The 19,377-nt window shown below is 42.0% G+C and overlaps 1 protein-coding gene across 1 annotated transcript in view; it reads left to right on the plus strand.

Annotated features, from left to right (window-relative positions):
• Positions 1 to 4,271: 4,271 nt before the first annotated feature.
• ctnna2 (catenin (cadherin-associated protein), alpha 2) overlaps positions 4,272 to 19,377 on the plus strand; it is a 566,064-nt gene continuing 550,958 nt past the window's right edge. The window contains exon 1 of the mRNA XM_072669925.1: positions 4,272 to 4,497. The gene's annotated coding sequence lies outside the window, so the exon portion shown is untranslated. The remainder of the gene's footprint in view (positions 4,498 to 19,377) is intronic.

A 19,377-nucleotide genomic window follows, 5' to 3' on the forward strand; every position in this document is an offset into this window, starting at 1 on the left:
ATTTTGTTAATTAAAAAAATTAATAGAAAATGCAGGGGGAAATTATTATTATTGTCATGGATACGGCATGCTCATATAATGGACTATGTAATGTAGCTGTTATGCATCATCAAAGCCGCAATGTTGAAACCACATTATTTGCCATTTGGCAGCTAGTTGTTCCATGTTTATTAACAAGTACAGAAATATATGCACTTTATCCTCTAGAATATTGATTGAATCAAGCTGTAGAAAAATCACTACACAGCAGTTTGAGGAGAAGGAGGAAGAAAAGGAGGAGGAAGAGAATGCTAATGGTGACACCTGTAAAAGATGAATAGCATGGTGGTCATGTAATTCCTCATTCATTCCTAAAGGATGACCGTGCATCATGCATGAAGACTGACACACACCGTAACACCCGTTTCCTATTGGATTATTAATAGGTAGGACATCTTACACACATATTTAGCACATTCATTATGCCTCCTGACAATTTCTGGCAGAGATGAAATAGAAGGATTAGTCAAGAATAGACAGGCCAGATGTTCAGCTAGCATGGCTTTACTGTACCATTGGCATGTACAGTGTTGTGTTATCAGAGGTAAGCTACAGTTTCTGATCAGCCTGTGCCTTATGGTCGAGAGAGAACATCCATATGTCATGCTCAAAATAGACAAGTGCTATTGAGTATTAGCCAGTCTGGATGAGGGTGGGAGATAAATAAAGAAAGGCATTGGTTCTTTACACTTTGTCTTTCCATCACTTTAGTAGAAGTTACTATTGGTCTCATCAGTCTATTAAACCTAAAAGTCTCCTGATGGTCTTTGGCTTTTTACTGCTGATGAGTGGTTTGTATCTTGTGGTTTGGCCTCCATATTTCTTCTCTCAGAGTCTTCTTCAGTGGATTGTTATACCTTCACCCCTGCCACATGAAGGCTATTGGTGATGTCACTGTCTATTGATTCTGGGTTTATCTTCACTGCTCTCACAATGTTTCTGTCAATGCTGTGCTATTTTCTTTGGCCTATGTGCTTAATGCTTGGTTGTTAGCACACCATTGGCTTTTGTCTTTATCAGGACATTCCAAATGTTTGTATTGAATTTACCCCCTTTTCTCAGCCTCAAAATGTTGGTTTGTCCTTTTTTGACACCAAATGCTGTCTTCGCTGATGAAAACTATGGCTTAAACCAAGCTTAGATTTTAGAGTTAGTGTTTTAGGCTGTTTAACATGTCTAAATAAATTAATATCATGATATAAATGCTAAAACGCAAATGTCTTCTTCAAATAATGAAAACAAAAGAACTGGTAGACTTCTAGACAGGTCTAGAAACGGATTGCTTGCTTGACTGATTGATTAATTGATTGATTGTATCCAGCCAGTTGCACACACACAAAGCTTGTATAATCTCTAGGTAAGGTCACTAAGTCTAAGGGTAATATACCCACTGCCAGGCCTTGGTTACAGCTGTGGAACTGTGTTCTCTAAAGTGATGGAGCTCCATCCAGTAGCTTTGGCTTGAGTGGCACAACTATCCGCCCAACATCATTACCTGGCCTCATTGATGCTCTTGTGGCTCACTGCAATCAAATATTCACAGCCATGTTGAATGTTCCAGCATCCAGTGCAAAGCCTTTCCAGAAGACTAAAGAAAGCTACTGCAGCAAATGAATGGGCACACTAACTCTAACGTTAATACACTTGGTTTCAGAAGAACCATTGAATAAACTGGAGTCTACAACCTTCTGGACATCTGGTATGGACAGATGAATGATGTGATGGAGGTTTTCAATTCTGCGGTCAAAGTGAGGTTGCCCTTGAAGAGCTGCTCTGAATGTATATACAGCAGGACTGCCAGATATACATAGTTCATATGGGTGTCAGTCACTTGAATGTCCCGGTGATTGAAAAAGCTCTTGATGTATGACTGGCAGCAGCATGGCACAGGATGGTGAACATGCTGGAAAGGGAAAGGGCTGTCGCAAACTCCAGATGTCAGCACAAAGAGGTGTGTGTGTGTATGTGTGTGTGTGTGTGAGTTTGTGTGCACATGACCGCATTTATTTATTTAATTGCGTCAGAGACAAAGGATGATAGAAGCCCATTGTGTGCTTGAATGCTTGTGGTGGTTGATGGTTGGTAGGTTGATGTTTTTCTTCCTTTGGGTCATTCTGGCAAGAAATGCTCAATTCAGTGCCTTTTATAAAGGGTAAAAATATGATTGTACATTACTACAGACGTCCAGTGCTGCCCTCTAGTTTACTCCAGTATTGTTTTTGAACACCAGGCCTAGTTAATCTCAACCTCAATATTAAACCTCAATACACCAAACACCTCCCATTAAAACACACTAGGCTGTAAATCCCTCAGACACTACACCTTTATTATAGTGTTTTTATGAATGTAGTATAAATACTCTAAATTCTGTTCATATGTTCTTGCACATATTTGTATTCATTGTATTTACTGCCTATGCACTTTGTCCCAGCAAGACAGAGCTGCTGTACATCCCGGGAACTGCTGGACTTCACCATGATCTTGCCATCTCCTTTGAGAACTCGCTGGTCACTCCATCTACAGAAGCACAAAGCCTTGGTGTAGTCATGGATGACCAGTTATCGTTCTCAACTCAAGTTGCAGATGTGATGGTTGGTGTGGCGCAACAGATAACACCACTACCTGCCACCTGCTCGTTTAGCCAGGTATCTCCTCTTCTGCGTTCTCTCCACTGGCTTCAAAACCTTGACGTTGGTCTACAAAGCCAAGAACGGACCAGCGAGTCCAAGAGTCAAGAGCCACTCCCAGCTTCAAGTATGGATTGTCTTGACCCGCCATCCTTTAAGATCCACAGAAGAAAAGCATCTAGGCTTTTTCCATCCTGGCACTGAAGTGGTGGGATGAACTTCCCCTGGGTGTCCGAACGGCAGAGTCGCTTGCTGTCTCCAAACGCAGACTGAAGACCCTCCTCTTCCGAGAGTACTTGGGTGAAGTGTAGAGTAGAGTATTATGGTCTCTATACTGACTTTTCTATTTAGTAGCATCTAAACTTAGAGGGATCTTTTGGATCCTAGTCTATATGAACTAGCTAAGAGCGTCTGCTAAAGGCCTTTGTGTTTCGTTTATTGTCTTTGCACCGGAGAATGACCTAAATCATGTTTTATTGTACTGTACAACCCTATATTAATATAATAACACTAAAGTTGAACTAAATTAAGCTCCAGCAAAACAATACTACTATTTGCTTGCTTTATTAATGCCTGAAAGTAGCATAAAAACACAGCCTTATCTATTAGTCCCTCCACATCTTCAACGTGGAGTCAGGAATAGCCAAAGCCACGCCTGTAGTGATGCTGCACTCGCCTTCCACGCACCGCGCCTGCGCAGTCGAGCGAACTCGGCGATTTGACAGTTGCGGTGCCACACGGTTCACGCTATTTTCTTCCCCACCCGTATTCCGACAACCCCCGCCTCCGTCTCCGCCTTCGTGCCACGATTGGCTAAGTAACACCCCGCCCGAACATTCTGGAACGTCGAATTGGTTGCGAACGTGGACGAACAGCCAATCCCTGAGCGGGAGGGCGGGGTTTGCCGGAAAACGGGTGGAAGATGCGGCGCATGCGCGACGCTCGGACACTCAGCACCTGCTCTCTCCGTCTCCTGTGTGTTTAGCGATGAGAAGGTCGATTCAGTTCAACGAACCGATTCTTTCCCGAACGGTCCGTTTCAACGAACCAAACGTTGGACTTGACGAATCGTTGAATCACAAATCACGTCTTATTTGCTTGGTTTAGGAAAATAATGAGGTATAGTGCACAGAGCGACCGCGTTATAACATTATTATGCTAGTATTGATGCTTATAGGATATATAATTCTTAATCTGCGAGTCTATTTTGCATAAACATACTAAATCATATAGAAAGTGATATTTCTGACTTGTCTACTGACTTGACGAGTGAAATATCACACATTTTGGAGGAAATTCTCTCTGCTAGAATATAATACAAATAGGCCAGCTTAGTAGCCAGCTTAGAAACCCTGGCGAGTCCGAACAACGTAACACGCACTGAATCGACTCCTAATAATAAATAATAATTAGCAAATAATTAACTTTTAACTTTTGCTAAAAGCACTGATTCGACTCTTCTGAACGATATTAAACAACACAAGACAAGACAATGGGACTCCAACACAAACAAGTACGTGAGAATCAGAACCGGCGCCATGTGAGTCGGTTCTAGCGATGAATCGAAAGAGTCGGCTCAAAAGAATCACTCGCTCGGGAGTCGGACACCGCTATATTGGCAGGGAGCGGCACACAGAGAGCGGCGCGAGCATTACCACAGCAACGCGTGGATTCGGTGCTGTTTCCATCTCCTATAAACAACAAGGCGGGATTTTAAAAGCATTTCCAGGACCGTTTTGAGGACATACGGCTCAGTGTGGACGAAAACAGCAAAGGTTATCACCCTTGTCCATTTTTTGATCGGAGTAAGACGGAGCTGCCAGCTGGGAAGGTGAGCTTTGCGCGATGGAAAGTCCACAACGGGGCTGCTGCTGGCGAGCTAGGCGAGGCCGGTCTAAAGGGGGTAGCTATGGTGATGGTGGTGATGGAGGAGGAGGAGGTGATGGAGGTGATGGAGGAGGAGGTGGAGGTGGTTTTTATATGTTTATATTTGCTTGTCAGCAGTTTGTATCTCGCTTCGTCTCGTTTCAGCATGTCGTCCTTCATTCCTGCTCATTGCTGCGGGGGTATCCTCCGTTTTTGGGGGGATGTTGGGCAGCTGCGCCTCCCATCCGAGCACTGTATTGTTGCTGGATGCAAGTTAGCTAGCTATGTAGCATGCCGGCTAGCCTGCTCTCGTGTAAAAGGATAGCGCAGTATGTAAGGGCACGTTAACTTAGCTGCTATAGCTGTATGCCTGTGCTAGTGGCCTCTATTCAGCTAGCATGTGAAGCAATACAGGAATTGAACCCAGCGCGTGAGGATGGGGCAGTGGTCCTCCAGATGTAACCCCAGTCTCCAGCCTCGCCTCCTCCTCCTCCTCCTCCTCCTCCTCCTCCTCCTCTCCCAGCCTCTCTGATGCTCCGTCAGTCTTTGTCTGCTGTGGGTGATGTGCCGGTCCTTCAACTGCAAACTCCAAACAAGCCTAAACCACGTTGTATGTGTTGTGGAAACCGACTGACACACTAAATGTTTATTATTACACTCTTAAATAGCTATATAGGGAATATTATAGTGAGAAATGTACATATGAGCCCTGTCCTGTGTGAATGCATGTACACTGGGACAGTGCAGGACAGTGGTTTTGGGTATTGTGCCAGTTCCTCAACTCAAAATAAGCTTAAAGCTCTTCATATGTGTTATTAAGACACTGTAAAATAGCTATAGAGAAAATATTGTAGTGAGAAATGTACATATAAGCCCTGTCCTGTGTGAATGCTTGCCCACTGGTACAGTGTGGGACAGTGGTTGTGGGTATTGTGCCGGTCCCTCAACTCAAAATAAGCTTAAAGCTTTTCATAGGTGTTATAAAGACATAAAAAACAACTAAACGTTTAATATGATAGTCTTAAATAGATATAGAGGGAATATTGTAGTGAGAAATGTACATATAAGCCCTGTCCTGTGTGAATGCATGTACACTGGGACAGTGTCTAGTGCTGCTTGCCTGTTAGGACAGTAGTTTTAGGTATTGTGATGTTTTTTTTAACCCAAAATAAGATTAAACCACTATAACCATTATTAAAAACACTGTTAAATAGCTATAGAGAAAATATTGTAGTGAGAAATGTACATATGAGCCCTGTCCTGTGTGAATGCTTGCAGACTGGGACAGTGTGGGACAGTAGTTGTGGGTATTGTGCCAGTTCAATGAATTAAAATAAGCTTAAAGCTTTTCATATGTGTTATAAAGACATAAAAAAACAACTGAAAGTTTAATATGATGGTCTTAAATAGATATAGAGGGGATATTATAGTGAGAAATGTACATATAAGCCCTGTCCTGTGTGAATGCATGTACACTGGGACAGTGTCTAGTGCTGCTTGCCTGTTAGGACAGTAGTTTTAGGTATTGTGATGTTTTTTTTAACCCAAAATAAGATTAAACCACTATAACCATTATTAAAAACACTGTTAAATAGCTATAGAGAAAATATTGTAGTGAGAAATGTACATATGAGCCCTGTCCTGTGTGAATGCTTGCAGACTGGGACAGTGTGGGACAGTAGTTGTGGGTATTGTGCCGGTTCAATGAATTAAAATAAGCTTAAAGCTTTTCATATGTGTTATAAAGACATAAAAAAACAACTGAAAGTTTAATATGATGGTCTTAAATAGATATAGAGGGGATATTATAGTGAGAAATGTACATATAAGCCCTGTCCTGTGTGAATGCTTGCAGACTGGGACAGTGTCTAGTGCTGCTTGCCTGTTAGGACAGTAGTTTTAGGTCTTGTGATGGTTTTTTTAACCCAAAATAAGATTAAACCACTATAACCATTATTAAAAACACTGTAAAATAGCTATAGAGAAAATATTGTAGTGAGAAATGTACATATGAGCCCTGTCCTGTGTGAATGCTTGCAGACTGGGACAGTGCAGGACAGTGGTTGTGGGTATTGTGCCGGTTCCTCAACTCAAAATAAGCTTAAAGCTCTTCATATGTGTTATTAAGACACTGTTGAATAGCTATAGAGAAAATATTATAGTGAGAAATGTACATATGAGCCCTGTCCTGTGTGAATGCTTGCAGACTGGGACAGTGTAAGACCGTAGTTGTGGGTATTGTGCCGGTTCAATGAATTAAAATAAGCTAAAAGCTTAATATGTGTTATAAAGACATAAAAAAACAACTAAACGTTTAATATGATGGTCTTAAATAGATATAGAGGGGATATTATAGTGAGAAATGTACATATAAGCCCTGTCCTGTGTGAATGCTTGCCCACTGGTACAGTGTCTAGTGCTGCTTGCCTGTTAGGACAGTAGTTTTAGGTATTTGGGTTTTTTAACCCAAAATAAGATTAAACCACTTTTTATGTGTTATAAACACACTGTTAAATAGCTATAGAGAAAATTGTAGTTAGAAATGTACATATGAGCCCTGTCCGGTGTGAATGCTTGCCCACTGGTACAATATCTAGTGCTGCTTGCCTGTTAGGACAGTAGTTGTAGTGTATTGTAAAGGTTCTTCATCACACAACAAGCTTAAACCACATTATTTTTGTTTTGGAGACCCGATGACAGACTTAAATGTTTAATATAAAACTCTTAAATGCTACTAAGGAAGTATTGTAGTGTAAAATATACATCTAGTGCCAAAATATCACATTTGGGCAACCCTATCTTATGTGCTATCTTAAGCCAGACCGTGCTTGGAGTCTGAAGTTTGCTTCATCGGTAGTCCGACTTACTTACTAACACTTGTTTTGTTGCCATATTGTTGTCCATTTTGCATTAAAAGCAATACAGACTGTGGTGTGCTTAGCTATACTACCAGCCAGATGTTCGTGTAATGTGCTGTTGGCAATCTTCAGACCTCAACCATGTCTTATCAGATCGATAATCTAAATAAATCAGCTGTACACTATTTTTTTAAAGCTATATTTGTACAGTCAGCTCATTGTAGATAGTGTCTGAGTTAGAGTATATACTGTAGGTTTAATCTGTATGCTTTATAATGCAGATATTTCATGTTTTGAATGCGCAGTAAAATTATTTATTTATTAATTTATTTACTTTTATCAGTTTATATGTGATTCCCGAGCAAACTGGACCTGCTCATTCTCCTCGCCTAGTCTGAAGTGTGTGCCAAAACGAAGCATGCAAGTTTCTTTGCTTATTCATATTGACCTGTTTGCCGTAATATGTGAAAGAGACCTCATGCATGCTTTATTCACTGTGGGAATACAAGTGTGCTTCTGTCTGTGTGGGTTGTGCTTATTTAGTTCACAGTTTATATGTATGAGGTAGCAAGAGAGGAAAGTATAACCCCCGTCTAGTCTCTCCCCCTCTAATGTCTTGCAGCTCCGATTTACCCAACAGTAGGACACCCCACCGTAAGCCTGCTGTGTTCCAGTGCAGTCGATGTTACCCCCCGTGTGTAATTTATGGCTCTGTCCTGCTGTAACTGGAGCTGAGAGAGGAATCTGAAGGGTGTGGGAGGGGGGTATGAGGATGCTGTATTTAGCAGAGGAACTTTTGATTGGCATGGATGCATGCTGGCGAGGTACACAAGCACAACAGATAACAGAGACGAGCAGAGCGGCTTGTTAGGGGGTTGTTAAAGGAGCACTTCGCCCTGAAAAGGCTAAATATGCCGCTACACACTACAGCCTTCACTCTAGCACGTGGGTGTCTTATTTACCATTGTCCAGTTTTGATTAAAACTAGGCATCTGGGGACATCCTATCAGATAACAGAGGGGGCAGAGGGGGCGGGGCTTGTGCATTTACATTTCTGCTGCTAACCTTTAAAGCTCTAAATGGCCTCGCACCTGCTTATCTCCCTGAAGCACTTCATCCATATGTTCCACCTCGTAATTTAAAGTCCTCTGGTTCAGTACTTCTAGCTGTCCCCAGGTTAAGGCTGTCCACTTTGGGTGGCAGGTCACTTAGTGTTGCTACCCCCTCTGTCTGGGACTCTTTACCTTCATCTATTCCCTCGTGTACCTCTCTTTCTACCTTGGAGGCCCAGCTTAAGACCTATATTTTCTCAGAGACATTTCCACTCCCTTTGAACCTGCACTTGACTAGAATTGAATTAGCATTCTTTTTTCCTGGCAGTTTTAAAGTGACCTTGGGTATGTGAAGAGCACTATACACTGATCCGCCATAACATTAACACCACTGACAGGTGAAAGTGAAAAACACTGATGATTCATCTACAGCAGCATCTGTTAAGGGGTGGATATATTAGGCAGCAAGTGAACAGTCGGTTCTTGAAGGCGATGTGTTGGAAGCAGGAAAATAGACAAGCATACTTTGACAACATCAGGCAGGCATTGTCTGGGTTTTCTGGTATGCAGTGGTCAGTACCAACCACAAGTGGTCCAAGAAAGGACAACCAGTGAACCAGCAGGGGTCAACAGGGTCATGGGCACCAAAAGCTCATTGATGCGATTCATGGAGGCCTCACCTCACAACCTACAGGACTAACGTAGGACACCTTCAGAGGTCTTGTGGAGTCCATGCCTCAAATGGTCAGATCTGTTGTAGCAGCACAAGAGGGAACCTGCTCGATATTAGGCTGGTGGTGTAGTGTGGTGGTTCTTTAGGGTTGGAACAACCAAACCTCTGTGGTCCTCACAGGTGTGTTTGGTGTATCTGTGAAAGGATCTTCTGTAATATGTGTGTTGTCTTCTGTACTGGAAATCTCTGTCCTGGTCTGACGAGCTGTAAAATTTGACGTTATGGTGGCTGTGTCCCGACTCACACATGTCTTTATTCTACTGAGGCGATAATAGTGGCTAGTTTCGAAACACTGTCTAGTGTCATGTGTGGTTTGGGACACAGCCTAGCTAAACCAAAGCCTCAAACAGAAGAAGTTAAGAGACAGGAGGAGCAGTGGCAGTAGCAGTGAAGCAGGTAGTTTCGGATGGCATGACATTGGTGGACGAGCAGAATGGGTTGGTGCTAGATTTTGGGTTCGTTTAGATGCCTTGGCTTCGTATTGTGTTCATACTTCAAACGAATCGGTTCTTTGAGCGATGCCATAGAAGAATCACCTTGGGTTTCATAAAGAACCTTGTTTATGTTGAGTTGTGTGAGTGAACGTATATAGTAGAGGTCATATCTCATACCCAGAATCTACATTAGAATATTTACAGTGTATGCAGGTGTAACTACAGTGCACAAATCTCATGTGTGCAGAACTCCTGTTTTCCACACTGTGGAATCAGATAATGAATCAAATGGGGAGTTCATGGCCTCTAAACTGAGGAGAGGCTTTTGGTATGATCTTGCACACAGTGTAGGTCTGCTTGAGTATGTGTCAAAATGCACTATATGTCCAAATGTTTGTGGACACCATGTCTAATACATACATTCAGCTACATTAAGTTGAGCCCATTGCTGACAGACTTGTGCAAATGCCCACACACACACACATACAGCTTGTCAAGTCTTTGCAGATAAGTACTGCCAGTAGAATAGGACTCTCTGGAGCAGATAAGCATGGACCTATTGGCACCATGCCTAATGCCAGGCATGGGCTAGAGGGGTATAAAGCCCTCCAGCATTGAGCTGTCTTCTGAAATGATAGATGGTGCACCATCCAGTCCATTGTTGGGGATGAGGTGGGCTGGTAAACATCCAACATCCTGACTTCACAAACGCACTTGTCGTTAAATGCAAGCAAATCCTCAGTAGAGACAGTTCCTCCAACAAAACATTTTTAATACCCTTTATTGCAATAGAAACTATGAATGATCAGGTGTCCCAATACTTTTGTCATAAAACTTTCCATATAGTGTATGTGTGAAGAAACTTTTAAAGGTAATAGACCCAAAAATGCTTAACCCACAACTTCCAAGAGTTAAACATGACCCTCAAGAGCTTATTTTTAACTCACCTTAGATTTTGCATGCCTGGCTTTGACAAACCAGCCCGCAGACACCAGTGGCGGCCAGCACCGCTGCAAAGTGATGTGGCGAGAGAGCGCCATCTACCCATCCTAAAGAAAACAATGGGGCTGTTTTGCGGCCTCGGCTGCCGATGGCTAGCAGCGTGACCATGATTTGAACCAGCGATTCTCTGATCTGACAGGGCCTTAGTCTGCCGGACCACTTGGAGCCCCCTTGTACTGTGTTTTTACTCTTCTGTTGAACTGTGTTGGACAAAATGCAAGTTATTACATTACAACACCTTACATAAGTGGTCAAAACATCAATTATACAAAATAATATACATGATATCATATGGTTATTGTCCAAACAGTGGAAAATATAGTGATATGTGTTCATATAACTCACCCCCAGTACATTAGCAGTTCTCATTTCCCTTTCTCATTAAACTGGTGTACAGTTCCTGAAAGTCCACACAAGCTTATTATACATTTGTTGGCACCCATAAGCCACATACAGTCCCGTTCTCTGTACCACAGTGACTTCAGACGGTAGCTCACTGCCTTATACTGATTCTCTAAATTTGGCAGCTCAGTTTCTCTCTAGATACCCAGCGGAGCCTACAGAGGCTCTTTAATCAGGAGGACGTTTGTAGCTATGGTGTCTCCAAGGCTTGAGCTCAGGGCTACGCCAAACAACTTGTATTAATGTTTGCGTCTGCTTTAGAGGTGCAGAGAAAGCTCTAAGTGGGTGGTCCATGCATGAGTGCTGGGCAGTGTTCTGGATCAATATTAACCTTCTGCTATAAGTGTATTGATTTAATTCATAACCAGCATGTGTGCGGAACTCACATGTTCTCACAGTTTGGAATAAGATAATAAGTGAGATATGGAGTTTATGGACTTAGGGGTTATGCAAAGGGTGTAGTGTGATTTTGCTGTGATCTCGTTTCACTCTGTAGGTCAACTTGATCAGTACTTGACTTCTGCTGAGATGTGGGTCAGTGGGAAAAAGCATATCAACCTTTTTCACTTTGTTTTTTACTTTTTAACATAACTTCAAATCAGTTCTTCAAAATGTGTGAGAATTTCATGATGAACGGAAATGCTCCACAATGACTGGGAATAAAATCTTTTTACATTGACTTCCATTGAAAGTTAGGGCGGGGGTTTATTTCCCTTGTAAATGTTGCATTTTGGAGATGGAGAAGGTTTTTGGTAATACCAAATTTCATCATTCTAATCTGCTCTTCATTGTTAATAGCATGCTACCTCAATCCTGCCATTGCATTTGTTCTTCAGTACGTAATTGACGTGGTCACAAGCTGCCTTTTTAAGCAAGAAAACAAGAATGAATAGAAATGTACTTCACCATTTAGTGTCCTTCAGGCTCCACTTTGATGAAATTATAAGCACTTATTCATCTGAATTGAGATCAGATCATCCTTGCTTAGAAACATTACAGTGCATTAACGTACGCAATATTATGATTGGGTAGCATCCACTTTTTCCGTACCGTTATACCATCCCAAACTATTAGCGTGGTATACGGTATTACTGGGGGTGGGGAGTGGTCCTGCGTTTACATGGCTTTCGTACCATCTCATCATGCGTTGTTTTAAAACCGGATAACAATCAAATACGAGTTTGAGTTCTCTTACAGGGTCAGTGACTAGTTGAACACCGTGCACACTTTTAAATCAGTAATTTAATACATTTTAAACCATCAGTCTGACCATTACAAATGTTAAACTGCTAGCTAGCCTTTGCTTAGTTAGTCTGCCTACAGATACACTGAGTATCAGACAGCCCAGTCCATCTGTTGACTAACTGACTTGAGGACTGACCAAAAGAAAGCCTTGTGCAACTTGTGTAGCTGGCTATCTAGGCTTGGATAAGTTAGCTAGCAGGCTAAACACCACAGTTCAGGCCGTGTTCCAGCTAACTGAGGCTCAAATCACACATGTGTAGAGGATAAAGCCTCATATCTGAAGGCATAGAGTCGAGTGAGTGTCAAACTCAGCATGTTGCTAAACTTGCAACTATGGTGGGCATGTTTTCGCCCAGCTGTTATTAGAGGTTGACAACAATCAGTGAGCTTCCACAGCGCCCCCACTCTGGGCCATCTAAAATGCACTGTCTCAGTCTTTAATGTAAGATCATTTTGGGTGGGTCTTAATGTTATTGGGAAATTATTACAGTATTAAGTGCAGAAAAGGGGTGATTTTTGTTGCTACATAAAACCATTGCCTTTACTAAAGAACCTTTAAAAAAAAAACCTTCTTTTAAGAATGTAAATGCCCTGGGCCCTTCATAATAACGTCCTGTTACTCAGTTGTGAAATGCTGGACGTCACTTTGGATAAACCTGGCTGTTGTGTATTTTAAGGAAGCTGAAGACAAATGCAAAGGGCATAATCCCGCATCATACTCGCTGCTGTCATTGGCCCTGACACAGCGGGTTCAGGAAATACTGAGCTATACTGATCAGTTTGCTAGAGAAGGTAGCATCTCCAAAACTGCTTCAGATTTTCAGATTTGAGAAATTGCAGCAGGAAAGACAGTGTGGTTATTTTTACCATTTTCTTTAATCCAATTATTTACGGCCCACTTGGTTAATCAGCCTTTCGTATATGCACCAAGCATCCCAATTGAGAGCAGCAAAATAGTTTTTAGGTGATAGAATTTAATTAGGTGGTGATATCACCATTCGTGAGGTCTTTATCCACATATTGATAGTTCGAGTGGGGCTTTTTACAGCAGCAGGAATAGAATTCTGCAGACACTGAAGACTCTCCAGAGATTAACAGCATGGAAGTAGGCCTTTGGTTTTTTACAGCTTGAGCATACTGCTCTAGTAAATCTTTCTCTTACTATTGCTAGGACAAGCACCACCTAATACTAAACCACTCAACCACAAACAGTAAAACGTAAAGTAAATCAACAGAAAAGGTCAAACCCTCCCAAGGCATTTAAGACACTTCAACTTTCCCCTCCCTTCTTCATTTTACACTAAGAAACCTGTAACACCCATCCATCTTCTTCTCTGCTTCTTTGTAGTCAAGGTCACGATGGGTACGGAGCCAACCTATAATCACTGTTTGCAAGACAGAATGGAACTCACAACAGTGGCCGTTAATATTACTAATGTTGACAGCTTGAGACACGCTAGCAGCCATAGCATTTTCAGCAGCTCCCCATAGAAACCAATATTAATGGTCTCTGTCATGCAAATAACTCGTTTTTCCAAAGTGGCATCTTTACAGGGGAAGGAAAAAAACCTTGTTCGCATACACTTTTGAGCAAGTCTGAGCAATTTATAATAAACCTAGGGGAAGATGAGAACCTTGCAGGAGAAGGAGAGACAGAAGTACTGCATGAAGTAGAAAGAGTTGAAGTAGGGAACAGGACTACAGTCTCAAAGCGATAGGGTAGAGAAGTCCACAGTATAATGGCTGTGGCACCAAAAGATCTGCCACTCATTAGCAGACGAGGGTCTAGTGGTGCACTCTTAAAAATAAAGATGATCAGTACTTGACTTCTGCTGAGATGTGGGTCAGTGGGAAAAAGCATATCAACCTTTTTCACTTTGTTTTTTACTTTTTAACATAACTTCAAATCAGTTCTTCAAAATGTGTGAGAATTTCATGATGAACGGAAATGCTCCACAATGACTGGGAATAAAATCTTTTTACATTGACTTCCATTGAAAGTTAGGGCGGGGGTTTATTTCCCTTGTAAATGTTGCATTTTGGAGATGGAGAAGGTTTTTGGTAATACCAAATTTCATCATTCTAATCTGCTCTTCATTGTTAATAGCATGCTACCTCAATCCTGCCATTGCATTTTTTCTTCAGTACGTAATTGACGTGGTCACAAGCTGCCTTTTTAAGCAAGAAAACAAGAATGAATAGAAATGTACTTCACCATTTAGTGTCCTTCAGGCTCCACTTTGATGAAATTATAAGCACTTATTCATCTGAATTGAGATCAGATCATCCTTGCTTAGAAACATTACAGTGCATTAACGTACGCAATATTATGATTGGGTAGCATCCACTTTTTCCGTACCAAGAGAAGAGAAGTCCACAGTATAATGGCTGTGGCACCAAAAGATCTGCCACTCATTAGCAGACGAGGGTCTAGTGGTGCACTCTTAAAAATAAAGATCTTTAAGTGATGTCAGAGCAGAACCACTTTTGGCTTTATAAATAACCATGTTTATAATAGAGATGTGCAACCGTGAAGAACCTTTACATCCATGGATGGTTCTTTAGACCTTTTAAAGGGGACAAAGGGTGGTTGTAGGGATGGAAGAGCACCTCTGAATATGCAGGGGCCAGAAGCTGGCCCAAGGACCCTCATACCATGGTGTTGTCATTCAGTGGCAGGCCTGGACAGCCTCCGAACCACGAAGTCACTCCGACGAAGTAGATGACAACTTCTATAATCTAAACTTTCACATGCTTGCAAAATAAATAAATATATATATAAATGAATAACTATACGATTAAGTATTTTGAATATATAGACTTATAGTCTATAAAATATCATTGCCAACATGAAGATGTCCACCTGTTGTGTGTGAGAGTCTGAGAAACATGCTGTAGACTGACAGAAAGATGACTCAGAAGGTACGCCTGCAGTGCACAGGGAGCATTTTTGTGATGTGATCTTACCTGAGATCTTTACAGCTAGGTTGGACAGGCGTCTGGTTGGGTGCCCAGATGCTGTCTTTCTCCTCTCTATGTGAACCCTCTGCCTGTGTGTGTTTACAGCTCACATATTTGAAAAGCTCGGTTATGAAAACTCATAACCTCAAGTGCTGGCTTCTGAGAGGGTCATGCTTTGTTGAGACATATCTGTTAATAGATGTTTTGGAAAAAAGTTGCTTCACATGGTTTCTTTTAGTCCAACTCCCTAAATCGTCCCAAAAATATTGGATGGAGCATCATCATTCCGGAGAACCCAGTTCCACTACTCACTAGCTCAATGCTGGGAGCTTTATCCCCCCCCTCCCCCCCCAGTCTATGCCTGGCATTAGACATGGTGCCAATACGTTCATGTTTATCTGCTCCAGAAAGTCCTATTGGCAATACTTCTCTACAAGGACTAGACAAGCTATGTGTGTGCATTTGCACATTGATATCAGCAATGGGTGCAACTTCAGGTAGCTGCATGCATTCATTAAAAGGGGTGTCCACAAACATTTGGACATATAGTGTGTGTATAGTGTAATACAGTCGTATTATATCGCATAGTAAGCCAGTGTCTTTGGAGGATCTTTGCTCTGTGTGATAGATCTAGAAGGTAGAAACTCGCCTTAGAAAAGTGCAAGAAGATAGAGCTTTACAAGGAGGCTTGCTGACTAGTGCTGTCTAGCTTGCTGCTTTGCTGGTGTGCAGTTAGAGGCTGCCCCTATATGTGCCATGCACAATTTATGTTAGCTATCCTCTAGAGCAAGGCTGAGGATCCAAGGACGAGACTCCAGCACAGTTTGATGCTTTCTCTGCTCTAGCACACCTCCAGGACCAAAGTTTCCCACTCTTGCTCTACAGCAGTGGCTCCTAACCCTGGTCCTTCTGCACCCCTACTTCAGCACTAATCGGCTTATTGTTTTTTTAAGTGGTTAAGTGGGTGTTAGAGCGAGAAAACCAAAAAAGGGAAGAGGTACCTGTCAGTTGAACTTTTTCATTAGCGGTTTTTAGCAGTAATTGAGTCAGGTGTATTAAATGATCTCTTCAGTGACGTGGCCCTCCAGGACGTGGGCTTGACCAGCATCGTTATTGCAAGGACGTTATTGCAAGGACGTTATTGCAAGGACGTTATATCGCAGGACGTCCAATTCCAATAGTGACAGCACCTTAGTCCACTGGACCACCCAGGGCCCTCGCAGAGTGCATTATTTTCCTGTATTCCTGTGTTTTGTAATATTGCGATATATATCTATCACAGTCTTCTCCCAATATTGTTCAGCCCTAATCTAAATAAATAGTTTAATACTTTGTTTTACAGTCTAGTTTCACTGTATTTCATCACATGTCATATTTTCTAATTTTAAAAGGAAGTAGAAGGGGGTAGTGTGTGGTGTTGGTGGGTAATTCCTAGAAGAAACAATGTATCACACATATGATCCATATGTGAAAGCTTTACCCATATGATATACCAGTTTGTTAAACTTAATGTTCATTGGAAATTACACCTTCTAGCTGGTTGATATGAATTTGCTACACAGTGATATAAAAAGATAATGTACTGACAAATTCTGACAGAAAACTGACTTTCCAAATAAACTATACTCTAGTTTTTTGGCTTTATTTCATTTTTGGGTTGTAACAATTTGTGTTTCGTACCAACTTCTTATTCAAATTTTCCTTTCCACCTTGAATGGGACACTGTATTTATCTTGACATAGTTAAATAATCAGAGTTCAGTACATGGAAATGGCAGACCGGGAACCTCAAACACTGTTGTTTGTTTCCTGCAAAAGCAAAAGAGCTGTAAAACTGGCCAATTCCAAACCCCCAAGACTTACGCTCCCAAACTTTACATACACCCAGCCCACAAATGAAAGCCTTTCGATGCTAAATGCATTGGCTGCTTACAGAGAATATTGAAGTGATGCTAAAAAGGCCAGAAGCCAAAGACCTGCTTCACAGTTTAAGGTGCTATGGAAAATAGAGGTAAACTCAAGAGGACATAGTTTCAGGCTTAGTTTTTCTTTGAATGCCATTCAGCAGTCAAAACTAGAGCCAAAATAAATGAGCATGCACCCCATTTTTGTGGATGCATGGATTTGTCCACTATTGTATGAATTTCTCACTATCGAGTTCTTGAGTTGTTTGCAAACTGACTTAACTGTAAAATATTTTTGACCTTAACTTCAAGAAGTCGCTGCCTCCCTTTGAGCTTGTTATGTTTCTAAAATCTGCAGGACTGGGAAGTGCTTAAGGTCACGAATCCTGGGAGCGACAGTTAGAATTTTTCGGATCATCTCAAAAGGGCCTCCTTCACCCGGCACCATGCTGTGTTGTGTCAGATCCAATTAAGTGTGTCTGAGGTGCGGGCACGATCATGTCTCAGGTCAGGGAGAAGTCCTAGCACTTTGCCGCGAGCGGTGGAAAAACGACTATTTTGAGCAAAGTCCTATGGTGCACGCCTCAATGAGGGCACAGATTGGAGCCCGCTCACGGCCTCTGTCTCCATGTTCAGCTGTGAATCGATTCAGTGATGCTGCAAAATGGTAGTAAGAGGACAGATGTTTGAGCAGAGCTCTGGGGCAGTTCTACCAGAGAGAGAGTACGGGGAAAAAAGGTCTCACATTACTGAGCAGAAGCTTGAACATTTGTCAGACTTAAAAAATCATTTGTAAAATATAAATAATAGAAACTCAGTTTTCCAGAGGAAACAATTAGAACACCCCCACATTTATTACTACTAAAAATCTCAGCATATCAGCTGCAGATGATTAGGACATGGCTAGAGAGGACTTTGGAGGAGACTGTAGGAGCAAACCAAACCGCAGACATTTAGTCTGGTTTGCTCTTGATTGTTGAAGTTAGTGGTGAAGGTCACCGTGGCCAGATCCATAGAGCTCTCTGAGCAACCTTCAGACAGAAGGTTGTAGATGCAGATGAGTCTGGGAAGGGTTTTTTTGGATCCCAGAACAATTAGAAATCAGCGATTCTACTGTCCACCAAATCATTTACAAGTTAATCAACGGTCAGCATGGCCAGATCAGGCAGTCCTAGCAAGATGCAGACCACAAGATGTGAAAAGAAGTCTCCAACAATCCTAAAATGTTGAAGTCAGAGTACAGAATCTATCATGAAGAGACTAAAAGTTTTTCATGGAAGCGGTGCAAGGCGAAACCTTCCAACAGGGCAAGATTAAAGTTTTCCAGAGAACACATAGACAAAGACCTGGACTTCTGGAATAATGAACTTTTGGAGAGATGATTCATATATAATTAATAGTGTTTTTTCTTGAATTAATCGGCGCATTCAGAAGAGGAACTAAGCCTTTGACTAGCTCAGAAAATACCACAAACTCATGGTACACTGGTTTTACAGAACAGTGGCACAAGACATCTGCACAGTACTGTATAATGTATGTCCCGTTTTTGCTGCTGTTGACATTTCCAGACTTTCCCTCCTCAGCATTTCACCGTTCCCCTCCCTACGTGCCTCTCTCGCGAAGGCACTTTACAATGCGTCTAACGCATGCAGTCTGTAGGGTCATGTGATGATAAGCTGGCGGAAGCTGAGACTACACTGCTAAGCACAGCCGCCAGCTGCCCTCCTCTTCTCTTTCATCCCCCTCTCTCTCCTGGCTGCCCCTGTTGTTCTTGTCACCCCCACTCCCTTTTCTCTTTTTCTTTCGTGCCCCCCCGTCTCATATGCTTGGCCAAACTGAGAAAACAATCTGGCCAGAGGGCTCGAAGGGTCTGAGCACCCACCCCTCACCCACTCTATTGTCTAATCTTCTGCTCCATCTCTCTCTCTCTCGCGCGCTATCCCCTCGTTCACTCCCTGTCTTTTTTTCCTGTCCTCCTTTCTCACTCTGTTCATAGTGAACTGTCTATCTATATATCTATTTATTTATCTATATGTCTGTCTGTTTCTCTGTCTATATCTATCAATTTATCTGTATGTCTGTCTGTCTATCTATTTATTTATCTGTATGTCTGTCTGCCTATTTATGTCTCTGTCTGTCTGTCTGTCTGTCTAGATAGATAGATAGATAGACGGATGGATGGATGGACAGACAGTCAGACAGACAGACAGACAAATAGATAGATAGATATATAGATAGAGACAGACAGGCAGACA

The sequence above is a fragment of the Salminus brasiliensis genome, chromosome 24 (genome assembly GCF_030463535.1).
Source record: "Salminus brasiliensis chromosome 24, fSalBra1.hap2, whole genome shotgun sequence".
Lineage (NCBI taxonomy): Eukaryota > Metazoa > Chordata > Actinopteri > Characiformes > Bryconidae > Salminus > Salminus brasiliensis.